Source organism: Zalophus californianus, chromosome 4 (assembly GCF_009762305.2).
Source record: "Zalophus californianus isolate mZalCal1 chromosome 4, mZalCal1.pri.v2, whole genome shotgun sequence".
NCBI lineage: Eukaryota > Metazoa > Chordata > Mammalia > Carnivora > Otariidae > Zalophus > Zalophus californianus.
In genome coordinates, this window is record NC_045598.1 from 186,580,439 (window position 1) to 186,607,076 (window position 26,638).

The window sequence follows — 26,638 nt, forward strand, 5'->3', positions numbered from 1 at the left end:
CTGCTCAGACCACCGCCCTCGTCGTGATGAGACCGCTGGTTCGTTCAATCATTCAGCAAACATTAATATTAACTAGAGGCCACGAGTGCATCAGCAACCGCACTGTGTATCAGGGAGACACGAATGCATAAAACAGGAGTTCAAGAAAGGGAAATGAGACACCAGATCATCAGGATATTCCACAGTAAGTACTCTAAGGTGACTATGCAAGGAGCCTGCCACAGGGCCCTGGGGGGTTGGGGGGCAATCACTCCTGCACCTGTGCGACAAGTCGGGGAGCTGGAGATGGCCTTATAGGCCCTGGGCCCCATAAGGGCTGAGCAAGTACGAAGCGCACTTGCTAAGTTACACTTCTCCCCCACTTAACTTGACATATTTAGCCACATACAAAGTGTTATTTGACATTCAGGAATTAAAGACGCATGATAAACACTTCACATAAACATGACATGCAGTTGCAGAGACAAGCCAAGCATTATGGGGCAGGCTGAGTGGGGAGCACAGAGGTGACAGCAAGGAGCATCAGACTTCCCAAGTGAGCTGCAGCCCAGGCCTCACAAGATCTAGACCTCCATTCCTCCTAGTCCAGCCTCCCACAGCCCCCACTGTAAGCACTGCACAGACCCCGGGAGCTTCCAGCTTCCTCATGCTCTGTGGGTCTGCGACCAGGGAGCCTGTCCATAAATAGAGCTTTGGAGAGAGATACACGGATAGAGAGACAGAGAGAAGAAAATGTAGTCTATGATATTTCTACTCTCTAGCCCACCTTCCTCTCCCTCCTTTTCCCTGCTCTCCTCTCCCCACCAGCCTGGCAGCAACAGGGCAGAGAGGAAATGGATGGAGCTGCCAAGGGACCAGCTCCTCCGGGTCCCCACCAGACTCCAGCCAGGACACACCCTCAAGCTGCTGCCAGGGACATTGTTCCTGCTTCTCAGAGCTCCTGCTTCATGCCGGGCCCAGGGTGGGCTCTCCGAAACCACAACCCCACTTAATCCTAAGCATGCTCTTGTGAGGATGGTTCTGTCAGCACCCCCATTCCACTCAGGGGTAACTGAGGGTCAGGGGTGACGTGACTTATCCAGCGTCAGAGAGGAAGTGACCGAGTCGTGAACCGCCATCACTCAAGCCTCCACTATCTTTCCCCCAATTCCTAAAATACGCTCCCCCCCAAGTGATCCGTCTGCTTCCCCCATTCTCACCCAGAAACCAGAGGGTCTGTTCGTATGAACATCCACTCCCATAACCCCATCAGTTTCCCCACCATCTTTAAGTAAAATCAAGTCCCTCTAAAGATGTACAAATACCCAAAAAGCACAGGAAAAGAGGGTCAACATCATTCATCCTCAGGGAAATGCAAATCAAAATCACAGTGAGATGCCATTCACAATGAGCTCACACCCACTAGGATGGCTATAACGCATAAGCAAATAACTGAAAACAAGCACTGATGATAATTTGGAGAAATCGGAGCCCTTGTACATCGCAGTGGGAATGTAAAATGACACGGACACCAGGGAAATGAGTTTGGCAGTTCCTCCACAAAAAAACACCGAATGACTATCTGACCTAGGAATTCCACTCCTCAGGATGGACCCCCCAAAACCGAAAGGCATATTCCAACATATTCCAAAGACATATTCTGCTGTCCCTGAATGTTCACAGCAGAATTATTCACAAGAATCCAAAGGGAGAAATGAATTAAATTTGCCGCAATTGACAAATGGATAAACGTAAAGGTGGGCTGTCCCTGGGTTGGACTATCACTCGGCCATGAAAAGGAATGCAGTGGGGCCACGTGCACAGACCTTTCACATTACGCTCAGTGAAAAGAGCCCACACAAAAGTCCCACGTTGTATCATTTTGTTAATAAGAAATGTCCAGAATAGGAAAGTCAGAGAAACAGAGAGCACATCAGTGGTTGCCGGGGACTAGGAGGGGGACGGTGAATGAATGCTAACGGGTGTAGGATTTCTCTTTCAGGTGACGAGTGTGCCGGGACAGGACAGCAGTGGTCATCGTACAGCACTGTGGATGTGCTAAATGCCACTGAATTCTACGCTTCAAAATGGAAAAAAATTGGTGAATTTTATTGTGTATTTTACCATAAAAAAGGGAAGAAAACAGGGTCTCCTAGGTGGCTCAGTTGTTAAGCGTCTGCCTTCGGCTCAGGTCGTGGTCCCGGGGTCCTGGGATCAAGCCCCGCATCGGGCTCCCTGCTCGGCGGGAAGCCTGCTTCTCCCTCTCCCACTCCCCCTGCTTGTGTTCCCTCCTGCTGTCTCTGTCAAATAGATAAATAAAATCTTTAAAAAAAAAAAAAAGGGAGAAAACCAAGTCTTTCTCCTTCATCCTCTTTTGAAACTTCCCTCCCCCGAACAATTTAGCCCCAAGGCCATGGGGGCCCCAGTAAGTAGCCAGCTAGGACAAAGACACCCTCCCGTGAGGATCCACATTGTACTTCCCGGCCGTATTCCTATCTTCTTATGTATGCACGCGCCCGCTGGAATAACCCTCCTCTAGCCTTGTTCTGCATTTAGCACTGCCAGACTTGGCAATTAAAAAGACAACAAGTAATGCGAAATGGGGGACCTACTTGCACAAAACAATAAATAAATAAAAAAGACGAACTATTTCTTTGTTTATCTGAAATTCAGATTTAACGGGGCTTCCTATATTTTATCTGGCAGCCTTATCTCACCGGTGTATCCCAAGAGCACAGAGTAGGTGCAGAATAAATATGTATGAAAAACGGAATGAAGACACAATCCGTAGGCCGATACCTCTGTGCTCACTAATGAGGAATTCAGTCACCGTGCGTGCGTGCGTCCGTGCGTGCGTGCGTGTGCGTGTGCGTGTCGATCACTGTAATACTGCAGTAGGCAGAGAAAGCAGAATGGGCAGAAGAGGAATGTGGCAAGGTGGCCACGTCTAGATCTGCCTTCCCCTTCCCTTCCCCGGCCCCTTCCATGCCACTATGGCGGTGCAGAAGCAGAATAAGCACAGGGTATATGAAGTAAGCGTCGTGGAACCGCCCTTTGGAAATTTGCAATTGGAAGGGGAAGACAGGGGAGCAATGGTGATGACCCTGTGAGTGCCACCTGGGGAAGCAGAGAGGCAAGGTCACCCTCAGAGCGACCTTCCGAGGATCTGGACCCTCCAGCAGGACTGTAGAGATGGGATGAACGAGACAGCAAGAGGCAGCAAAAGACCACTCCGAAACCAAAGAGCCACCCGCCCCCCATCCCTCCCACCACCCCCTGCAGGCTGTTCTTGACTAGCTCACTTCCTTCTCTCTGGTCTTGGAGCCACAGGGTTTGGGGAGATGTTGGTTGTCCCGATCCCTTCCACTGAATGTCTCCTGGCCGGTGGGTGTCATTATTCCCATTTTATGGCTGAGGATCTAGAGCTCTGAACCCCTCCCCCCTACAAGACTGGCCTCTCCCACCCCCCACCTCCAGCACCAGCCCCCCTTCTCCACCCACCCCATCAACCTCTCTACCTGCCAGCATCATGGAGACCCTACTGGTTTCCAGAATATTCAGGCTGTTTCATAGTGTCCTCCAGCCTAGCCTTGTGCAGACTACTCCCCTGCCTTGATTTCACGTGTCCAACCTAGCAACCTCCCGCCTTCCCTCCAGAAGGACTCAGGTGTCAGCTGCCATCTGAAACCAAGCAGACTAGCTGGCAGGCCCTCAGTGCCCGCCCCCCTTCAGCCCAATCTCCTCTCAGTCATTATGGTTGTACGGTAATGATCACATTAGCTAATATTTCCTGAGCTCTCCCTGTGTGTCAGGCCCCATTCTAAGATGTTTATACAATTAATGTAATCTTCCCAACAACCCCATGCACTTAAGTACTACTATGATCATCCCCATTTTCACACAAGGCACAGAGAGGTTAAGCAACTTGCCTGAAGGTCACACAGCTAAATAAGTAACAAAACCCACATGACAACCAAGGGGGCCTGGTTGGGGTCCCAGCTGGCCTGCCATGCCTGTGCCTCTAGTAGCCACTGCACAGGGAGGGAGGAGGCGCACCTGTAGCACCGGCCCCAGCACCTAGGCCAGGAGGGAGCACAGGGGACCGGGGTACTTGGCAAATAGGATTAACTGAATGAAACTGCATAACATATGGAAAACCACTTGCATATCGAATGTCATACATTCAAATAGGTTTAGAATTTAACGATCTCATTGAAATAAACGTTTGCCTTTCCTGACTTTGCAACTGTCTTTGCAAACTACTCTTTCGTCTGGCCTCTGGCCGAGGAGCCCCTCCCACCCAAACCTAGCTTCTGTTCCCATCTTGTGTGTACCTACAGCCTGCTTCACGGCGCTCCCTAGGCCAGAAGACTAAGTAGCACTTTGCTGTGTGTGAAAACATTAGCTAATTAGAGTAATTCTCACCAAGGTGTGAATGAAGCCAACGGGTGGAGGGGAGCAGGGAGGGGAATGCATTTTAAGGCAGACGCTGCATAGATCCCGTGCTGGTTGCAGGAGCCTGACCTTTCACTGCCAATACTCCCAGTCAGCCCATCCACCTCTCGCACCTTCTCGAAGTCACAGAGCCAATCCCACCAGCGTGGGATTTTTCTAAGTCAAAATGGGAAAAAGGACAGTGGTCTTATAAGGGGGGCTTGGGGGGATTACACCAACACAGTCCTGGTACAGCCAGGAGACAGGGGTGTGGGTCTCTCTTCCTTGTGCCAAACTCTCTGCCCCTCTTCCTCCACCCTCCAGGCCTCTTGGAAGGAATTAGACTGTGTTCTGAATGTACCCTTTATTAAGTGTTTCTTCCCAAAAGAATCTCTTGGACAAATAAATGTGGGATTCACCAGAATAAACAAGGTTAACCCTTGATCCTACAGGACTTCTCAGAGACTTTTTTTTTTTATCATTGTGTTAGTCACCATACAGTACATCATTATTTTTGATGTAATGTTCCATGATTCATTGTTTTCTTATAACACCCGGTGTTCCATGCAATACGTGCCCTCCTTAATACCCATCACCAGGCTAACCCATCCCCCCACCCACCTCCCCTCTAAAACCCTCAGTTTGTTTCTCAGAGTCCAGAGTCTCTCATGGTTCGTCTCCCCTTCCAATTTCCCCCCCTTCATTTTTCCCTTCCTTCTCCTAATGTCCTCCAAGCTATTCCTTATGTTCCACAAATAAGTGAAACCATATGATAATTGACTTTCTCAGCTTGACTTATTTCACTTAGCATCATCTCCTCCAGTCCCATCCATGCTGATGTGAAAGTTGGGTATCCATCCTTTCTGATGGCTGAGTAATATTCCATTTTCTATATGGACCACATCTTCTTTATCCATTTATCTATTGAAGGGCACCTCGGCTCTTTCCACAGTTTGGCTCTTGCAGACATTGCTGCTATGAATGTTGAGATGCATATAGTCCTTCCTTTTCACTGCATCTGTGTCATTGGGGTAAACACCCAGGAGTGCAATTGCTGGGTCATAGGGTAGCTCTATTTTTAATTTTTTGAAGCACCTCCACACTGTTTTCCAAAGTGGCTGTACCAACTTGCATTCCCACCAAGAGTGTAAGAGGGTTCCCTTTTCCACAACCTCTCCGACATTTGTTGTTTCTTGCCTTGTCAATTTTTGCCATTCTAACTAGTGTAAGGTGGTAGCTCAATGTCGTTTTGATTTGAATTTCTCTGATGGCTGATGATGAATATTTTTTCATGTCTGTTAGCCATTTGTATGTCTTCTTTGGAGAAGTGTCTGTTCCTGTCTTCTGCCCATTTTTTGACTTGATTTTTTTGTTTTTTGGGTGTTGAGTTTGAGAAGATCCTTATAGATCTTGGATATCAGCCATATCTTTCAATAATCACTCTCAATGTGAATGGTCTAAATGTTCCCATAAAACGGCATCGGGTTGCAGACTGGATAAAAAGACAAGACCCATCCATAAGCTGTCTATAAGAGACTCATTTTGAACCTAAAGATACATACAGACTGAAAGTGAAGGGATGCAGATCCATCTTCCATGCCAACGGACCTCAAAAAAAAGCTGGGATAGCAATCCTTATATCAGACAAATTAGATTTTAAGCTAAAGACAGTAGTTAGGGACACAGAAGGACACTATATCATTCTTAAAGGGTCTATCCAACAAGAAGATCTAACAATTGTAAATATCTATGCCCCCAACATGGGAGCAGCCATCTACATAAGCCAACTGTTAACCAAAATAAAGAGGCATATTGATAAAAATACGTTAATTGTAGGAGACCTCAACACTCCACTCTCAGCAATGCACAGATCATCTAAGGAGAAAATCAACAAAGAAACAAGAGCTTTGAATCATACACTGGACCAGATGGACCTCTTAGATATATACAGAACATTCCACCCTAAAACAACAGAACACTCATTCTTCTCGAGCACACATGGAACTTTCTCCAGAATAGACCACATACTGGGTCACAAGTCAGGTCTCAACTGATGCCAAAAGATTGAGATTATTCCCTGCATATTCTCAGACCATAATGCTTTAAAACTGGAACTCAATCACAAGAAAAAATTTGGAAGAAATTCAAACACTTGGAAGCTAAAGACCACTCTGCTCAAGAATGTTTGAGTCAACCAGGAAATGAACTTAAACAATTCATGGAAACCAATGAGAATGAAAACACATCGGTCCAAAACCTATGGGATACTGCAAAGGTGATCATAAGGGGGAAATACATAGCCATTCAAGCCTCACTCAAAAAAAAAAAAAACAGAAAAATCCTGAATTCACCAACTAACTTTATACCTTAAAGAACTGGAGAAAAAGCAACAAACGATGTCTAAGCCATGCATTAGAAGAGTAATAATTAAGATTAGAGCAGAGATCAATGAATTAGAAACCAGAAACACAGTAGATCAGATCAACGAAACTAGAAGCTGGTTCTTTGAAAGAATTAATAAGATCGATAAACCACTGGCCAGACTTATCCAAAAGAAAAGAGAAAGGACCCAAATCAATAAAATTATGAATGACAGGGGAGAGATCATGACTAACACCAAGGAAATAGAAACAATTATTAGAAATTATTATTAACAACTATATGCCAATAAATTAAGCAACCTAGAAGAAATGGATGGCTTCCTGGAAACCTATAAACTACCAAGACTGAAACAGGAAGAAATTGATAACCTGAATAGGCCAATAACCAGTAACGAGATTGAAGCAGTGATCAAAAATTTCCCAAAAAACAAGAGTCCAGGGCCTGATGGAGTCCCTGGGGAAGTCTACCAAACATTCAAAGAAGAAATAATACCTATTCTCCTGAAGCTGTTTCCAAAAATAGAAAAAGAAGGAAAGCTTCCAGACTCATTCTATGAGGCCAGCATTAAGTTAATACCCAAACCAGGCAAAGACCCCATCAAAAGGGAGAATTTGGATTTTGGATTTGAATATGGATTCCAAAATTCTCAACAAAATCCTAGCTAATAGGATCCAACAATACATTAAAAGGATCATCCACCACGACCAAGTGGGATTTATCCCCAGGATGCAAGAGTGGTTCAACATTCGCAATTCAATCAGTGTGATAGAACACATTAATAAGAGGAGAGAGAAGAACCATATGGTCCTCTCAGTTGGTGCAGAAACAGCATTTGACAAAATACAGCATCCTTTCCTGATTAAAACTCTTCAGAGTATAGGGATAGAGGGAACATTCCTCGATTTCATAAAATCCATCTATGAAAAACCCACAGCGAATATCATCCTCAATGGGGAAAAGTTGAGAGCCTTTCCCTTAAGATCAGGAACACGTCATGGATGCCCACTCTCGCCACTATTGTTCAACACAGTACTAGAAGTCCTAGCAACAGCAATCAGACAACAAAAAGAAATAAAATATATTCAAATTGGCAAAGAAGAAGTCAAACTCTCTCTCTTCGCAGATGACATGATACTTTATGTGGAAAATCCAAAAGAACTCCACCCCCAAATTACTAGAATTCATATAGCAATTCAATAAGGTGGCAGGATACAAAATCAATGCACAGAAATCAGTTGCTTTCTTATACACTAACAATGTAACTGTAGAAAGAGAAATTAGAGAATCGATTCCATTTACAATAGCACCCAAAACCATGAGATACCGTCGAATAAACCTAACCAAAGAGGTAAAGGATCTATACTCTAGGAACCACAGAACACACATGAAAGAAATTGAAGAAGACACAAAAAGATGGAAAAACATTCCATGCTCATGGATCGGAAGAATAAACATTGTTCTCAGAGACTTTAAGCAGCATTTAACACACCAGTGTTTAGTGTCATTTGCAGATGGGCTCTACTCTGAGCAAAACAGAGCACCTGGAAAACCAAAGGATCTCTAGGGTAAGAGGAAAAACTGAGGGCCAGACACACCTGAGTGTGCATCCATGCTCTGCCACTTATCAGCTGGGTGGCCTTGGTGCTATCCCCTCACCTCCTTGAAACTAGGGTTTGGATGCGGACAGATGTGAGGGATCTCATCTTTCTAGGTCCTAGGTGGGGTCTCCTTGGAAACAGGTCTCATTCACGGAGCAAACACTGATTGAGCACATATCATGTGCCAATTAATATGCCTGGCACTGGGCATTTGCACACAACAGAGCACCATTGACAGCTGTGCTTTAGGGGCAGAGAGCAGAGACATTCTGGACTCCTAAGGACCTTGATTTTAACCACTCTGACACTTAACAAAGAGATGACTTTTGGCCGATTATTTTACTCTGTGGCACCTTGTTTTCAATATCTACAAAATGAGAATACAAAATGCATTGATTTTGTATCCTCCCCCATTCTTGAATTGCTGTATGAATTCTAGTGATTTGGGGGTGGAGTTCTTTTCTTTTGGATTTTCCACATAAAGTATCATGTCATCTTTTCTGATGTCTGTGATAATTAAAATAATTCAGGCAAAACCCTGACCACGGTCTTTGGGTCACAGCCTCTGCTCCATGAAGTGATGTAGTTCTTCTGCTGATTTCCTATAGACAGGACTCTGGGCATTAGGACTGCAATACCAGCTTCCCTGCTGTACGTTCACGTCATTTATTCTTCTGTTTATGGACCAGAGTTTACCCATCCGTGCAATGAAAGGGGAGCTCTGCTTGCTGAGAAGAGCATGGGCTTTGAGGCCAGACTTGCACCAGAGGCCAGCCCTGCCCCTTACTGGTGGAATGGCTTTGGGCTACAGACCCTCTCAGGGCTCCTTTCCCTAGTGTCTCCCCACACAACTGTGAGCTTCGTGCATGCCCTTGGCCATGTGTCATCTCTCAGGGAAGCACAATGGCCAGTGGGTGAGGCTCCACTGTCACTTAGCGTGAATAAGGAAGGAAAGAGACAGAAGGTAGAGATTGGCAGCTGTGCTGTGTAGATGGCATGAAAGAGCATAAACATCTTCTTTTCTTTTTCTTTTTTTATTAAGTAATCTCTTTGCCCAACATGGGGCTCAAACTCACAACCCCGCGATCAAGAGTCACATGCTCCGCAAATGGGGCTCAAACTCACAACCCCGCGATCAAGAGTCACATGCTCCGCAAACTGAGCCCGCCAGGCGCCCCAGAGTAAACTCATTCTTGACTGTGTTCAGGTGCCATGTAATCTACTGAGTGCCCAGGACACAGGGATGGTGTAGGGAGGAGGAGGAGGAGACTAGACCATGAGCAGGGTCACCTGCCCTATCTCCCCAGCATCCAAAAGAAGCCCCTACACTGTTAGTGAAGGCTCAATAAATATTAGTATATGGATACATTCATTTATTTACTTAACCCTCATGGTACTTTGTGTATAACCGTCACTAGCAGGGGCGGGGGATACTGAGGCCCAAGGCAGAAGTGCAGACCTCCACCCCGAGCTTCCCGCTGCCCGCCTTACCAGGCTCAGAGCAACCTCGTCCGGAGCAGCAGGGCTGTTGACTGGGATGACTCTCTCTCCCCACCTGTAGCCGTACAGAGCAGGAGCCCCCAGCTGCCCTCTCCCCCGAGCTACCCTAAGGCAGTGCCTGCTTCCTCTGCAAAGCACACACCTGGCCCTTGCATTGACCACAGGGTACGCGTGGCTCATTCGGTCACACAGCCAGAGAAGCCCAGGAGACAAACTAAACGTGTGAAAAAAGAGGTTTCCTTGACCGACTTGCCTGAGACCCCAGCGAATGTGTGGCTGAGCTGGGGTATGCCGTCCCCCAGGTGGGACAGCGGAGCAGTTAACCACCTCCCCAGGTGATCAGTCCTGATCCTGAGCTGCCCAAGACCAATGCACGGCTTCAGTACCACCAGATCGCACACGCGTATGAGATCCTGCACGGGGACGGGCTGCATGTCTCTAAGATCTCCGGACAAACTCGGCCGGCGGGCAAAGCCCAGCCCCACAACATGGATGGATCTTGAAAACACCATCCTCCGTGAAAGAAGTCAGACACAGAAGGTTACGTATCATACAACTATGCTCCTATAAAATGTCCAGAACAGGTAAATCCTTAACGAGGGCGATGTGTGGTTTCGGAGATGTGGTGAGAAGTAGAGGAGTGAAGGCTGCTAACAGATCTGGCCTCTCTTTTTGGGGGGGGGGTGAAGATGTTTGGGAACTAGACACACAGCGCCTTGAAGGTGCTGAAGACACTTCAAATCCTACGTTTTATGTCATGTTGGCTTCACTTTGACAAAAACATACAATCTCCAATATGTTTGTATTATGCGACCCTCATAGCCAATCGCTCAGGAATAAGAAATTCTTTCACTCTGGAAAAAAAAAAATTAACGGTTATGATTTTATTTTGTCTCTTCTCTGACTTCAAGGCTGCTCGCCCACTTCTTGGTTCTGATTTCCTAGACTGAGTCTCCGTCTCTCATGGACAGAGCTCCAGAAGCTTGAACTCAGGGCTCACGACCCCAGAACATTTTCCTCTAAAGACCACACACGCTTGGGTCTTTCAGCCTCAGAGAGGAAGAGGCTCTGCTATATCCTCGGCCCATCGCGGCCCCGGCATGCCCGCAGGGAGGCTCACCACCTGCCAAGCCAGGGAGGAAACCACCCTCCGGTGGGCACTGCATCTCTTCTCCCAACCTGAGCGACTGCACCCCAGCCTCTGGTGCCTTTCCACGTCCTGGGCTTGGGTGTGAAGCTCGCCTGCAAGTAAGCCTCCTCACCGGGTGGTCAGCCCTGCCCCTCTCCCAGGATCCCAGATGAGGCAGACACAGAGGGCGCCCACGGCTCTGCAGCCAGCTCATTCAAGGACCCTGTGAGGCTGGCTGGGCCACTCTGCATCTTCTGCAAAATGGGGACAATGCTCGTGGGGGCCGAAAGGAGGCATGGCATATTCACTTCCAGGGGTGTGGTGCTCCTGGGGTCCAAGCAGGAGGAAAGGCCCAGGGGAGAGAGGGGGGAATGACTGGCTTTTCAAGAATATGAGGGTGCTAAATATAGCAGTTCTTCTAAGGATGATTTCACATTAAATCTGCCCAATTTACATGTCAAAACCTTGCTACCTCGTCTTCCCCACCCCTACTAGCCTCAGGTAACCTGGAACAGATGCTCACAGCACATGCAAGAGTGAGCCATGGGTTTTAAGAAAAATCGGCCAAGTTCAGAGCCCATGGAGAAAGGAGTCCAGCTTACCAACCTGCAGACCCAGCCCCAGGCCCAGGAGAGACTTGCTCTAGGGATAACAGAGGCATTAGATGCACCTCTGGGTGGGCTGGTAGAGGAGGTGCAGGGAGCAGAACACGGGTGGAGGACATTCTGCCAATGTGGGGATCTTCCATGAATTTAAGGCAGCCTGTGGATGTGATGGTTTTACGCCCATGCTGAAAGCTGTGTGAAGTAGCCACAGAAATGAGGGAGGTCGGCGGTCAGACTCCAGGAGAAAAGAGTAAAAATGCCTTGTCTTTCTTAGCTGCTCAGTCCCCACCCAGACCTGGCCCCGCCTCCAGCCTCGATTTCCCCTAATATAGAGTATGGCCAATTCTTTGACAGACTCTCGCTGGAAGTTGGACTAGGAAAATAATAAACACCTATTACTAGGACTTGAACTCAGATCTCCAAGACTCTGGAACAAAGCTCATTCCACCACAACACCCTGTTATGGATATTTACCCTCACTTTCATCATTAATAAAAGAATAATGGGAGTCACGATAAAAAAATTTTGAAAACACCAATTTCAGGTTGTTGTTCCATAACATCATCTTAATTAGCCCACGCATCATTTTCCAGGGAATGCTCTACTAATACCTAGTGTCCCACGGTATGATGCTTAATAGCATCCCCATTTGTGCTCAGAAGTGGTCGGGTGTGAACAAGACCTTCTATGATCATCGTCCCCACAGCAACACTCTAAGATATGCCTTATTACTGCTGCCTCTTTACAAGTGAGGTGATGGAAGCTCAGACAGATTAATTATTTCAGCTAAGTGGTAGACCAGGATTCAAATTTAGTCTGTCTAAAATAGAGGCTGAGCGCTAATCTCTCCCCACACATTTCCTCTCAAAATGGGTGGTTTTCAGATAATGTCCCTTAGTCCCTGGGCAGGGAGAGGCATTCCTTAGGATCCACTAGGGAACTCAGGAAAACCAGGAGGGTGGGGCTCAGGGGTCCTACCACCCCCACTGTGGGCAGACCCAACCCCTGCTATCTATTTTACAGAGGGAGAAGGAAGGTCTCTGCAAGAATTCCTTGGGGGGATAAAAAGTCTAATATTTAAAAATCTGAACAAAATGATTTATTTCTGTATCACCAGTACCTAGAACAACGCCAGGCCCATAGGGTCCCAGTAAATGCCTTTCGAATAAATGACCGAAGGAACTCTAGTCATTACCTAATAACTTCCCAGGCTGACAGCTGATTTGAACTGACTGACACAGACTTTTCTAGTGACCAATTATATTCATGGCAAAATTCACTACCAAAACACTCATGTCAGAACGATCCACCCCAACTTCATAGGCTATATATAACATGGAAATACACAACAGAAAGTCCTAATTACAGAAGGAATCCTTGCACTTACTTGGCCTTGGAGGTAAAAAGTATACCCATGGCAAGGTTATAGAGAGAAAGCATGAATACATATTGTCATCTGTTGCCATTATTGAGCAAACCACATACTTTTAATTTTCTCAAGGCTGGCCTCTCGTTAGCATGCATATTCTCTGACCCCCCGACGCCTGTATGTGCATCCATTATGTTTACCCAGTACATAGACAATTTCTCATTCAGTTGTTTTTCCCCTCATGCCAGGAGTCCCAAGTTTTAGGTTTTATTTCTATCTATTCCCCAGAGTTTCTGTGCGTACTTGGCACTGTGTAAAGACTCAATAAATATCAGATGGATGAATGGGTGCTTGAGGTCAAGGAATCCCCTGTGCTGGATCTCTCTGGAACCCGGGCTCTGGGTGCTCTGGAAGCATGGCAGTGCTTGGCTGGGATGCTGCCTGAGGGCAAACGGAAGGCAGGCTAATGCTGGAGCCAGAGGCACTCCTTGGATACCCCAGCTCAGACGGGGTGGGAGAATGCGAATGTCCCAGGCCAGGAGACAAAAGGCAAATCACGGTGCCACTTACCCGGGGCCTGGAACAGAACGGCAGCACGCCAACTCCCAGTTCTGGAACGGCTGGGGAGCGGACACGACGCCAGCAGTCAGAGACCGGGTGGTAAACCAGAAGCCTGGTCATCCTGTACGGCTGAGGTCCCAGTGTCTCCATGGATTCTCCCGGCCTTAGCCTCCACCCACCGCCTTTGGACGGAAATGGGAAGAAGGGAGGAATGACAGGAGGAGGGCTGGGAAAGCTGAGTCAAGAAAAGTGGCCTACTCCCCAGCAGAACCCCAAACATGGAAGGAGCTACCTGATGGAGTCCCCCTAATTCCTTAGCACATTGCGGCTCAGCGCTTGGTTAAACCCATTCAACACTTACTACCTTCCACGGCTGCCAAAACCTTTGTCTTCCTTGGGCCACCCACAGCTTCACTCCACTCCTATGGTAAGTGATCCCTCCAAATCCCAGATTCTAATAAGCCCTGGACATGAACTGTACATGCGAATGTACAAGAAATACCATCTTAGACGAAGAGCCGAAATGCTGGTAAACTATTCGTGGTTTACTGTCTAAAGTTTGGTGACTTTGCACAAACTAAACCATCCATCAATAATTTCAATACCTCGGATCAGATTTCACAGAGCAGTATGTTTAACAAGCAACTTGGAAATTCAGGAAACTCACAAAATGCTAGGGGTCCAAAGAGAGAGCCCTTAGAGATCTTGTAATTGAGCATTTACTTACCAAATTATGAACCTGGACACTCTTTTATGAAACATCAGTTGGTGCTATACCAAAAGAGGTTTCCATCCTCAACCAAACTTGGAAGAAACTGGGTTAAACAGATGTCAAGCCTGCAGGACTTCTCAGAGCCTTTGATAGGATTATTCCCTCTATGACATTCCAAAAAGTACAGACTCTCTCTCCACCTTCCCTGATATGGAATTCTTATTTTGTGGGTTATCACCTGGACTGATAGACTATGGTACACTCCATAGAGAAAACCTAGTCAATCAAATACCATCCATTAAAGACAAGGAAACTCCCACTTACTAGCTCTGTAACTTGAGCAAGCCACTGAAATGCTGTGAACTTTGGTTGCCTCTTCTGAAATCCTCATCCTGCAGAACCAGGAGGGGGGTAATGGAAAACCATGAGCAAGCACACAGGAGACCCACGGTGCTCATGCTGGCTTTCTTCCCTGAGTGGCAGCCACAGGCTTGGAAGGAACCCATCTGCTTACCTGCCTGGGCTCTGAGCCAAGTGTTGGTCCCAGGGATGTTTCACATCTATTTTCCCAATCTTCAGCAAAAAAAAAGAAAGAAAAATGGCCTTTTAACCCCACTGCCACAGCAGTGGGAGCCGGGAAGGCCACAGCTGAGTGTCCTTCCCCCTAATGCAGTCTTCTCCTGTAGCAATAACGACCAATTGCATTTCCTTTCTCAAGAGCCGGGTGCTGAATGTGACTGATGGGCCAGGAACACACCCAGGATAATACATCTTAGGGTAAAGCCATGAGACCTGATCATTTCTGAGCACCATCTGGCTTAAGTGGATCTTCATGGAACATACCAGCATCCTGGGAACACAGGAACAGTTTCCCCGGCGTGAGTCCTGACTTCCACAGATAGCTATACCAATCATACACCTGTCAGGCGGCTTGCAATTAGCTACTCAGTGCCTACTGTGTGTCTGTTCCTGGTGTGCATGCATGTGTGTGTGTGTGTGTGTGTGAGAGAGAGAGAGAGAGAGAGAGAGAGAGAGAGATTGCTGCAAAGCCCTCCCAGGAATAGGGCTCCCATGCAGAGCAAACAGGAAGAAAATGCAGCTAGAGTTAAACTCTTAATTCTCTGGGGTCTTAGAAACCCACGGACTAGGGACCACTTCCTCCCAGGCAGCATCAACCTCTCCCACAGGGCATGTCTGGTACTGTACTAGGTCCTACAAAGCCAGGTAAGAGATTTCTTATTTTGCTTGGGAAACAGAATGCACATTCAAGAAATAGGGTGAGGAATGCAAACTGGCATAGCCTTAATGGAAAGGAGTGTGGAGGTTCCTCAAATAATTAAAAACAGAACTTGCATATTATCCAACAGTCCCAATTCTGGGTATTTGTCCAAAGGATTGTAACCAGGATCTTAACAAGATACTTGCACTCCTGTATTCCTTGCAGCATTATTCACAATAGCCAGGATATCCAAACCATTTAACTGTCCAGTGATGGACAAATGGGTAAAGGACATGTGGTCTATCTGTAGCTTTATTTCTGCATCTTAAAAAAGAAAGATCCTGCCATTGGTAACAACATGGATGGACCTGGAGGGCATGAGGCTAAGAGAAATAAGCCAGAACAGCAAGACAAATACTGTATGATCTCACTTATGTGTAGAATTGTGAAGAGCCAAGCTCACAGAAGCAGAGAGTAGAGAAGCAGTGGCCAGGGGTGAGGAGGGGAGGGAAATGGGGAGCTGACTGGTCAAAAAATACAAAGTTTCAGTTACGCAAGACAAATAAGTTCAGGAGATCCACTATATAGCCTCGTACCTATGGCTGACAACGCTATATTATAAATTTAAAATCGGCATAGAGGGTAGATCTTATGTTCAATGTTCTTAAATAAGTAAATAATAAGATAAATAAATAATAAAATAAAAATAAGACTAAGAAAGAAGCCAGGAGGAAACTTGGGTAGATGACGGGTCCCCCAAACTCGTGGAGTTGCATATATTAAGTATGTATGTATGTATGTATGGTCGCATATATTAAGTATGTATTGCTTTTTACGTGCCAATCATACTTCGATAAAATGGTTTAGGGACGTCAGCGTGGCTCAGTTGGTTAAGCATCTCCCTTCAGTTCAGGTCATAATCCCGGGGTCCTGGGATCAAGCCCTGTGGCAGGCTCCTTGCTCCACGGGGAGCCTGCTTCTCCCTCTGTCTGCCAATCTCCCTGCTTGTGCTCCGTCTCTGTCTGACAAATAAATAAATAAATAAATCTTTAAAAATAAAATGGTTCAAAAAAAAAAACGCTCAGCTGGGACAGTGCTCCCATCATAAGTAAATACATACATAAGAAAGCTAACACACACACACACGCACACACACACACACACACACACACGAAGGCACGCACGTGAATAAATAGGGAAAAACTCTCATGTGCAATTCTGTGCTCAGCCCTGGACATTCTTGCCCCAGATGTGAAAGACAGGACAGCTGCTCTTCTACCAGTCCCCCTCAGGCAGGACCCACAGCTGTCACAGGCTCAAAGCACTCACCCTGGGCCAGACACAGGAGAGCAGGTCATCTGTCCAAGGTCCAACAGTCGAACAGGACAGTGTCGGGCCCCAGGACTCTGGTCCGCCTCCAGAGCTGTGCTCTCAGCCACCACGCTGTGCGGCTACAAGTTTCTGCTCCCAACGCAGAGGTGGATAACCGAGATTAAGGCAAAGTTTGCTGGGGAAATGAGAATATGGCTCCCACTCACTGTGCAGCAAAACTCAGTGGTGGTCCCAGGACACAACTTCTCAACACACCCCTCTCCAGATGCAAGCCCCTTGGACCCCTTCTCCTGCTCCACCCTCCCAAGGTCGAGGCGAGGCCCTCAGCCTCCACTCCCAAGCCCCACCTGGCAGAACCACCATGACAACCACCTTGGCCAGTGGCCCAGGAATCATGGTCTGCAAGTCAGTCTCCCAGGACGGTTGATTCAGGCAGCTCCTCACATTGCTGACCCAACAACACAGAGCTCCACGTGTAAAGGGGAGTCTGGTGCCGTGAAAGGTAAATTGTCTCACACTGTTGCACAGACATTATTTGATTTCATTCTTACAACAATCCAGAAAGTTGGGATTTTTATCTCTGTTCTACGGGTGAGAAAACAAGGCCGCAGATTTGAAGTGGCTCCCAGCGCCAATGGAGAGCAGGCCGGACATTGACCTTGTGCTCAGGACACAGTGACCTTAAAGCTTGGCCCCTTCAGCACATTCTACACCCTCCTCCCCACCTCCGGCTCTCCCTCTGCCCATCCCCCTCTCCAAATGATGCAGGGCTGTGTAGCACAACAGCCAAGAAAGAATTCTTGAGACATTTTTGTGGTGCAAAAAGATGTTTTTATGATAGCACAGGGACAGGACCCATGGGCAGAAAGAGCCACACTTGTGACTGTGCAGAGGGACGGATGATATACTTTTACGTTTGGGGGGGAGGGACAGAGATAACGTTAAGTCCCTAAAGGGACTTTTGCATGTTAAGGAAGAGTTACAGGATCCTGGAGGGTCCCGCTATTGTCAAGAGAAGGTTGTTTTAAGTCTCTAGCAAGACATGAACATCAAGACAGCCATGACTTCCTTGAGGAATGTCATGCTGGGCATGTCTCAGGAACTGATATCTTCAGTGGGCTACAAGTTGTAAGGAGATTTCATTTGAGCTCCATTTCCCTTGCCTTTGTTCTCCTCATCACAAAGACCCAAACCCCTCAGCATCTATCCACATCCGTGCATTCAAATTCATCCATCTACAGTCATGCATTTTGATTGGTACAGCGCAGAGGTTCATCAAGTGGGAACAATTCTGCTGGCAAGACCTTGAGGCAGTTCTGGTTTTCACAGCCAGAGAGGGCCACTGGCATTCAGTGGGGAGAGACCAGAGATGAGAGTTCTACCGTGCACAGGACAGTCCTTCCCACAGCGATCTTGTCGAGGCTGAGAATCTTGGGCAGAAGGAACATAGAGAACATTAAATGCCAAGAAAAGTCCTGCACTGTTCTGAGTGCTTTTCATGCATCAATTAAGCCATCTTCAGAAGAGACAATAAGCCTGGTAATACTCTTATCTCATGGAAGGGGAGGGAATGGAGGGCCTAGAGAAAGCAGATACCCTGTCTATGGGGCTGACATTCTCAGGAAGTGCTCCACTCCAGGCGGAGAGAATGACAAACCTCTGAGTCGATTTCCTCGTGGAATAAGAGGATCATGCCCATGGGACTTCGGTGAATGTCCCATGGCATACATTCCTGTGGCAGGAAGCCTCTAAAGGGCCCCACAGACCTGATCTGCTGGGATCTATGCCCTTGGGTAACCCTCCCCACCAAGACCACAATGATTCTGGCTCCCGCTCTGCTTGCTCTCTCTTGCTCTCTCTGTTAAGAGCCTGCTGCCCCAGGAAGAGGGCCACATGGCAAGGGTCTGAGGATCCCCAGCCAACCGCCTCTGGGAACCAAATCCTATACCCCACCACTTCAGTGAACTGGAAAGGGGATCATCCTTAGGAGGACTGCAGCCCCAGGCAACAGCTTAACTGCACCATGGCGAGTCCTGGGCCAGACCGCCCAGGGAAATCACACTGGCATTCCTGACCCTGGGACACAATGCATGTTGTTGTTTTAAGCTGATGACCTTTGAGGTCAGAGGTAACTCACACAGTGTGCCTACTGGATGCTTCCTATGTGCTACTTCCCATCCTCTGGACCTCACCTGACTCTGATCCAAATCATCTCAGATGACCATTTCCGCTGGGGCTCCAGTCACCTTCCTGGGAGTGGGATCTGCTCCCACCTTGCCTGAGCCTTACACTGCACTCTCTCTTGCACCTGCCTTGCACCCCTGCATGTCCAGTCTGGAAGTACAGGGGTATTAACTTGCCCTGGAATAAATTTTGGTCCAAGGGTAGAGGAACAACAAATACATGATTTCCTCTTTCCTGGCAGCCAGGATGGACATCCTAAGATACATTTTACACTGCTCATTATGCACTGCCCTTGGCACCTATCCAGACCTGTGACATGCCACCTGGCTGGCACACACACTGGCTCTCTCTCCTTTCATGCTCTGCTTCCCTGACCCTAGGATCACACTTCCTAGCACTGTGTGCACACAACCCTTGTCTCCAGCTCTGCTTTCTGGGCTGGTGAGGCTAGGATGGACAGGATCTAATATAACAGGAATGCCCAACCCATGGGAATGGTCAAGCCTTTTCTCTCCATGGCTGGGGGAGACCGAACTGTGTCTCTTTTAGTTCGAAAGTTCTACAATCCTAAATATTATTATATTGTCTCACCTTCAGCAGAGCACAGAGCAAAAGAGAAGACACAAGCCATATGAAGTGAGCTGGTTCTGACCTGCTCCTTCCTCGTTCCCCCTCTCCCTCCCTGTCGGTGCACCTTGTTGACACTCTCCAGCTTAGGTGTCCTACACCTCACCATCTGTTTCAGACTGCCAAGTCTTTGCTCATCTGTCCCCTCTGCTTTGATGAGCCTCCCACCTTCCAGTCAATTCTTAAGTACTCTTAATTACGCATTTTAAGGGTCATCCTATTCAGTAATCTAGGACACCTTCCCCAAAGGCCCCCTCCCAATTTGGTCTACACATGCCTTGTCTGAGATGTTGGAATTACCTCGAGTATATGTCTGCTTAAATTATTCATTTTTCTCAAAAAACACAGCAAAGTTAACTGTGACAGGGATGAACGCTTTCTCATCTGGCACCCTGAGTGCTTTGTTACTTTTCACTGAATGAATGGATGCATTGAATAATAGAAGAAGAATGGCAAAAACTAATTTTCCCTTGAACATAGTGCTGACAAGTTCGACATAAATCCAAAAGCTGTTCGCTCCTCTGTTGGAAGAGAGGAATTAGAATAAAAACACATATTCTTCTACCATTTCTATATTCAGCCAACAGTTTGATAAGCCTCTGGCTCAGTTCAGCAAAGCCAATGATCCGGCCCTACTCCTTGTGCATTTGAGAGCTTGTGAAATCACCAAGTAAACATGAGAGAAAGTCTGGGGAAAGGGTGTTAAGCATTTTTCACATCCCTCTTTTCCCTGGCTAGGCCAACAACCCTCACCTCCCATCACCCCACCTCCAACTAGGGCTTTATTTTCAAGAGCAAGAACATAGAGCATCCAAACCTCTATAACCATAAGAAATGTGTCTACAGACTGGGAACTCTAAAATGTTTTGGAATTGCTGAGATAATTTAATAACTGAATCTGCTTAAAATCCTTTACACACACACACACACACACACACACACACACACACACACACACACACACACACTCCAAAGGTGGAAAGCTCATCTCATCACCACTTGAGACAGCTCATTTAGTTTCCAGCTAGGTAATGAATAGAGAGCATATCTGATATGTCTTCTCCTAGGATATGTGAACTGGGACAAGGCACCAGGCCACTGAGCCTCAGTTCCCTCATCTATAAAACCGAAACCATAATGGGCCCACACAGCCTCACATGATGGACAGCAGTGACGATTACAGGAAATCCTCTGACTCTAAACAGATGGTTCCTTCCAGTACAGACTTCTGTCCCTGCACCCTCTTCCACTCGGGGTAACTGGGCACCTGCATCCCCACCTCCAGAAGAGAGCTGGTGCCTTACAACTGCAGACATGCAAAGAGAACAGCTGGTTCTTGATTATAAGTTTCAAAACAGACTTTTGAATTTAATGGGAAAGATTGTCATGTGACAGCAAAGATTTTAGAGTTTCCAAAGTCTAGGAATTAGAAGAAGATTAGAAGTCTAGAATGGAATCACTCTTTTCCCCTCCCCAACCGAGAAACTAGATAAAGGCTGATCAGACAAGAACAGTTTGAGGGTGAGTTGAAGAGGAGGCAGAAATGACTGTATACCTGGTTCATTCTGTGCTGAGACCCCATGCTCCTCCCCCACCCTCAAAACCTGCTGAGTGCTCTTATCCTAAAGAGAGAATGAGAATCCCCACATGACCTGGAGGATTCTCTGTGCAGAAAGTACCTGTGTCCTCATCCCTGGGTTGGGCCTGGGGACACAGCAGGTCCACAGGGTTCCTCAGGCACCAACTGGTATCCTATCAGAAGGACCTTAAAGGCTCAGGGAGCCAGGAGTGGAAGCCCTGGGGTAAGGGACAAGAGACGGACGACTGAGGTTCCCATGGGAAGACATAAACTCCAAGGATGCCAGTGAGGGTAGATGATGATCAAGGGCTAACCACCCAATCTCCCACCCTCAACCCCCATCTCTAACGCTGTGGCTTTCTGCAAGTCTAAGAACCTGGATTCAGCCTCACCAAAGAGTGAAGAAAGATTCTGGACTCTGTCGTTCTCTATGGCCTAGAGGTTGGAAGAGACACGAGGTTCAACTTGAGAAACACAGCTACGTTTTTTTGTCCATCTGATTGGGGAGCTCTGTAACCATGACTGAAGGCCTCACACAGCCTCTGGCCCTGAGCTGGTGTCCAGTAAGTAGCAGTACCCTCCTTGACCTTCCTGAAACGCTCCACGGATCCCAGTTTAGCTATCTGTGGTGACAATGACAAAGGATTTCATCACAGAATCTTTGCCCAGTGGGTAACTTTCCAGGCCAGCTCTCTCAATATACAGTTTGGGAACTGAATCCCAGGGAGACCAGGACACAGCAAGGTAGCAGCAGAGACAGGGCTGTGACCCAGGTCCCTCAATTTCATGCAGACCTCCTTATATTTCTCATGGAGCTTCCCAAAGAGCAGAGCTAAAGATGAGTTTTCAGGAGATCACAAATGATCTAAGTGGCTGAAGACAGAAGGACAAGAGGCAGCTAATTAGTGTAAAGAGCTAATTAAGGGGATATGGCCTCAGGGGCAATCCTATTGCTCTCCAGAGTCCAAGAATTAATGACAGCGACACAGTAACTTAACTTACTCTAACCCTTCAGCTCCCCTTAGGTCCATCTCCTGAAAAATGGCTTCATCTACTTACTCCTTTATCAAGTGCTTCCAATGGCTGAGATGTCTAGAAACTAAAAAGTCCCCTTCTCTGGCATAGCATTCAAAGCCCTCTGTTTTGGCTTCAATGTACCTTCTTAGTCTCATCTCTCACCCCAGTCTTCCAGGAAACCTCCCCTTCCTTCCCTTGGCCACAACATCTTCTGTGCCATACATCACATGGCATTTTATAAATATTGTTTCTCAGGTGGTTTTGCAAAGTATACTCTCTATGTATTGCTACCATGTAACCCTTGCAACGTTCAATTAGCCATAGTCTGCTCTGTTGATTTGCCTCTTACTTCAAAACAGGTCTGTCATGTTGGGCCACATGGTCATCACTATCTTTTTTAACCCCCCAAGTATTACCATTAATAATAAGATCTAGCATTCAGTGAGTGATCAGTAGTTGCCAGGCGCTCACCTGAGTATTTAATACTCATGGATAATTTGATCCTTACAATGAGCTTTGAAGTGGGTGAGATCACCTCAATATTAGGTTTGAAAAAGACTCAGGGAGGGCAAATAATTTAACCAAAGCTCAAATAGAGTAAATGAGAAGCAGAACTAGATCCCAAAGCACATAGTTTTAGGCACTATATTTCAGCGACAAGTACTTACTTGGAAACATCAAATGTAGTGCCGAGAAGACAAATATCACGCTGAGGAAGGCCCCATCAATAAGATGTAGTTGTGGAGAGAGTTGGGTTAGAGCCCATTCTTGAATTCACAAAGCTGTTCAGAGAGAATGCAGTTTTATCTTTTGCAGGTGTGTTCTGTACCATGGCCATATTAGAATGCCCATTGTTCATAAGGACTCTACTTACTGGATTAATTGAGCATTCCACTTGGAATGGCTCTGGGCAACAGCGAAGGAAAGGTGAACCACCCCATATTCAGCCTCTTTAGAGTGGTGAGAATACAGGATTGGCATCTGCCAGGCTCGGCTTTCCATCCTGGCTTCACCTCCTTCTCAGTGTGGACCCTGGGCTTTCACCTGAGCTTTGGCCAGCTAACTGTTTGAGACACTGTCCCTAGTGCTGAAACCACACAGAGGCATGAGGCTCCGCTGATGCCATCCATCAAAGGGTTCATAGGAACTGGATAATTTAAGTACATTACAGTTAGCTCAGCAAGAAAGGAACTTAAGTCTTAAATTATACACCAAAATACTTTGCCAAAAGACCAATAATCATACGAAGAGATACTCAATTTCATTTACAATCTTATAAATGCAAACTAATATCATAAGATGATACCACTTCACACTGACCAGAGGGGCCAAAAGGAAAAAGGCAGGCAAAACCAAGTGTGTGAGGAGGTGCAGACACTGACACTGTTATGTGTTGCTGGAGGAAGTCTGAGATGACCACTTTGGGGAACTATGCAGCAGTATCTACTAAAACTGAATATGTTTATACCCTATAACATAGCTGTGCATTCTCTATAATATACCCAACAGAAATGCATATACATCGGAATTAAAAAACAGGTATAAGAATGTTTGTATCATCTTTTATAATACTCCAACAATTAAGATTACACAGATCTTAGAAGAATGGGTGAATGGATTGTGGTATGTTCATACTTTGGACACTATATGGCAGTAAGAATGAGATACTACTAGATACAGCAAGATGGATGAATTGCATAATCATGTTTGAACAAAAGAAGCCAAGCACAAAATAATACACACAGTATGACCCCACATCTATAAAGTTCAGAAACAGTCAAAACTAATAACAATATGGCGCCAGAAGTCAAGGTAGTATCTACACTTGGCAGTGGTGGTGGGTAGTAAAAGGTAGTATCTACACTTGGCAGTGGTGGTGGGTAGTAATTGGAGAAAAGCACAAAGGGGATTTATAGGATGATGTCGTTTCTTGATTTCTGTACCAGCTAAACTAGATTTTTGAGTTTGAGAACATCTGTTGAGATTATACAAATGTGTATTTCAATTAAATTTTTCTTTAAGTTTCTCCCATGACACTGATATGTTGATATATGCCTTGGACCTTGATTTTTTCCCAAAAGTCGTATGTTTTATCCTGAAGCAAAAACTACATTTCAAAGACACAAGTTAAACTTTCTGAGCCTTGACCTGTAAGACAAGAATTATAACATTTACCTTCACAAAGTGGATATGAAAATTAGAAAATCTGGACCAACAACTTACTGGCATAACAAATGCTTGCAGTGAATGAATCCTAGCAATGCTATTACTTCAATACGCTCCATAGTTTGGAAAACTATGCAGCAATATCTACTAAAACTGGACTTACAAATATGCTGTAACACAGCTCTGTCGATCTAGTTGTACAATGTAGTGTTTAAACAGATTTTATACCATTCCCTGATAATGTCCCATATTTCAATTTGTACCCCTTGATGTACCTTTCATTCTTGCTATATTAAACAACCTACTCATCCCAAACTCAACTCATTTTGTTTCTGCACCTGGTCTTGACTCCAGTGTTCTGTTTTCTTGGAATTCTCATCTCATCAACCTGTCCAGAGCATTCCTATTTTTCTCAATGTCCATGCATATCACCTGCAACCTCCCCAAAGTCCTCTCCCACTTTCTAACTCCCATACTTTGTCTATTCCTCCAAGAACAATAACAGCATCACTATCATACTCAGTTCCCACTTACTGGGTATCAACCATGCATCAAGCTCTGGGATACATGCTTTACAGACATTAATTTATAATCCAATCTATCCCTGAAACAATATGGATACATTGTTGAATAGCTTTAAAATAAACAAATTATGAAACAAATTGACAAGGACCGAGGAAATTAGGCATTAATACCCCAGTTTTTAAATGAGCACACAGAGGCTCCAGGTGGCTAAGTGATACATCTTTCTTACAAAATTGGGAACAAGAGGAGCTGGGGTTCAAACCAGGTCTGGGAGGCTGCCATACCAAGTGTCCTATCCCAAACTACCTCAGGCTGTCACTGACGACTGACTGACAGATTTTCAGTACGGTGGATCTAGACATAAGGCTGTCTCTCTCAGTAACACAATCATTTGTCCATTTACAGTCAGGGAAACTGACACAGAGGTCTATTTCAGTGCCTAGGTCACTGTATCTTATGCAATAGTGGAATCATAAGATGGGAGTCATATGTATGCAGAGTGTCATCTGTAGCAGCCAAAGAATTAACCTGTGTTACTTTATTTGATCCTAAGAAGACAGAATATTCTCCTCAATTTGAAGACATGTTAACTGGAACTCACAGTGGCTAAGCAGCAGTGGGACCTGGGCTTAGAACCATCAACCTTAACGATTTTATGCCAGGCTCTCTCCCACACAAATCCACCTCCCTAAAGATTCAGATGTCAGTGAGTCTTAGCAGGGATCTCTGCCAATTCAGTAACAAAGGGCTAATGGGGTCACACCTTTCTTTTAGATTGTCAATATTTTTAGGTTTACTTTTGTTCATGCTATTTTGGATGCAGGCTTCCACTCAACCCTCAAAACCTAATTCAAATATCTCATTCTCTCAGAGGACTTCTCAGATCTTTTACTCCCTTATTTCCTTCAAAAAATTGTCCCCAATAACCTACAACGCAGTGTCAGTAGCCAAGGTATGCAGGCTTCAATGGTGTATAAATAGCCATCTCCCTGTTCTTCCAGTGTTTATGTTTGGGGGGTGGGGCTCGCATGCATCACTCTCAGATGCAGTCTCCAACTGTGGTAAGTGCTGTGAGTGAAGAGTATAGGGAGCTTTAAAACAGGATAGTGGGGCACTGGCTCTGGGCTTGGAGATCAGGGGAGACTGATGGTACTGACTGGTACCACCTGCACTCACCTCACTGCACTGTAATCTGTCCTCCCATGTGTTTCCACGATAGTCTATGAGTAACACAGCGACAGGAGTATGTCTTATTCGTGCCTCAATTCCATGTCCTAGAAGCCCTGGGTGGCCCATTGTAGGTGGCCACGGGATGTCATCCTCAGCATTACACCCGCTACCCTCGTGGCCACCACCATAACTGAAGAAAAATGTAGGGAGTGTCTGAGTGAGCACAACCCCCGAGTGATGACCCTCTAATAAAGCACACCTTCTTGGCACAGAAGGAAGGAAAGAGCACTTTGTGGATGTCAAAGAAATAAGAAAGCTGACTAGCTCCGACTTCCTCTCTGAGAGGCTAATTTGCTCTCCATGCCTCCTCCCCAGGCTCCTTCACAAGCTTGCAGCAGTTCAGCTTTCTGTTAGTGACTCCTCACAACTCCCGAGCCATGACTGTGTTTTGCATTAAGCCTGGTTGAAACACCATCTTACAAGGCAGACGCAGACACAGAGGTGTCATCCAGCCCAGAGCAGAGATCAAACATGCTGTCTCAGAATCGGC

The 26,638-nt window shown here is 46.3% G+C and overlaps 1 protein-coding gene across 3 annotated transcripts in view; it reads right to left on the reverse strand.

Moving 5' to 3' along the window:
• Positions 1-26,638, reverse strand: part of FAM135B (family with sequence similarity 135 member B) — a 272,184-nt gene that overhangs the window by 188,458 nt on the left and 57,088 nt on the right. Inside the window, exon 2 of one of the 3 annotated variants that reach the window (XM_027602407.2) lies at positions 22,896-23,009. The exons of the other annotated variants lie outside the window; for them this stretch is intronic. The gene's annotated coding sequence lies outside the window, so the exon portion shown is untranslated. The remainder of the gene's footprint in view (positions 1-22,895; positions 23,010-26,638) is intronic. 3 annotated transcript variants of the gene reach the window in all.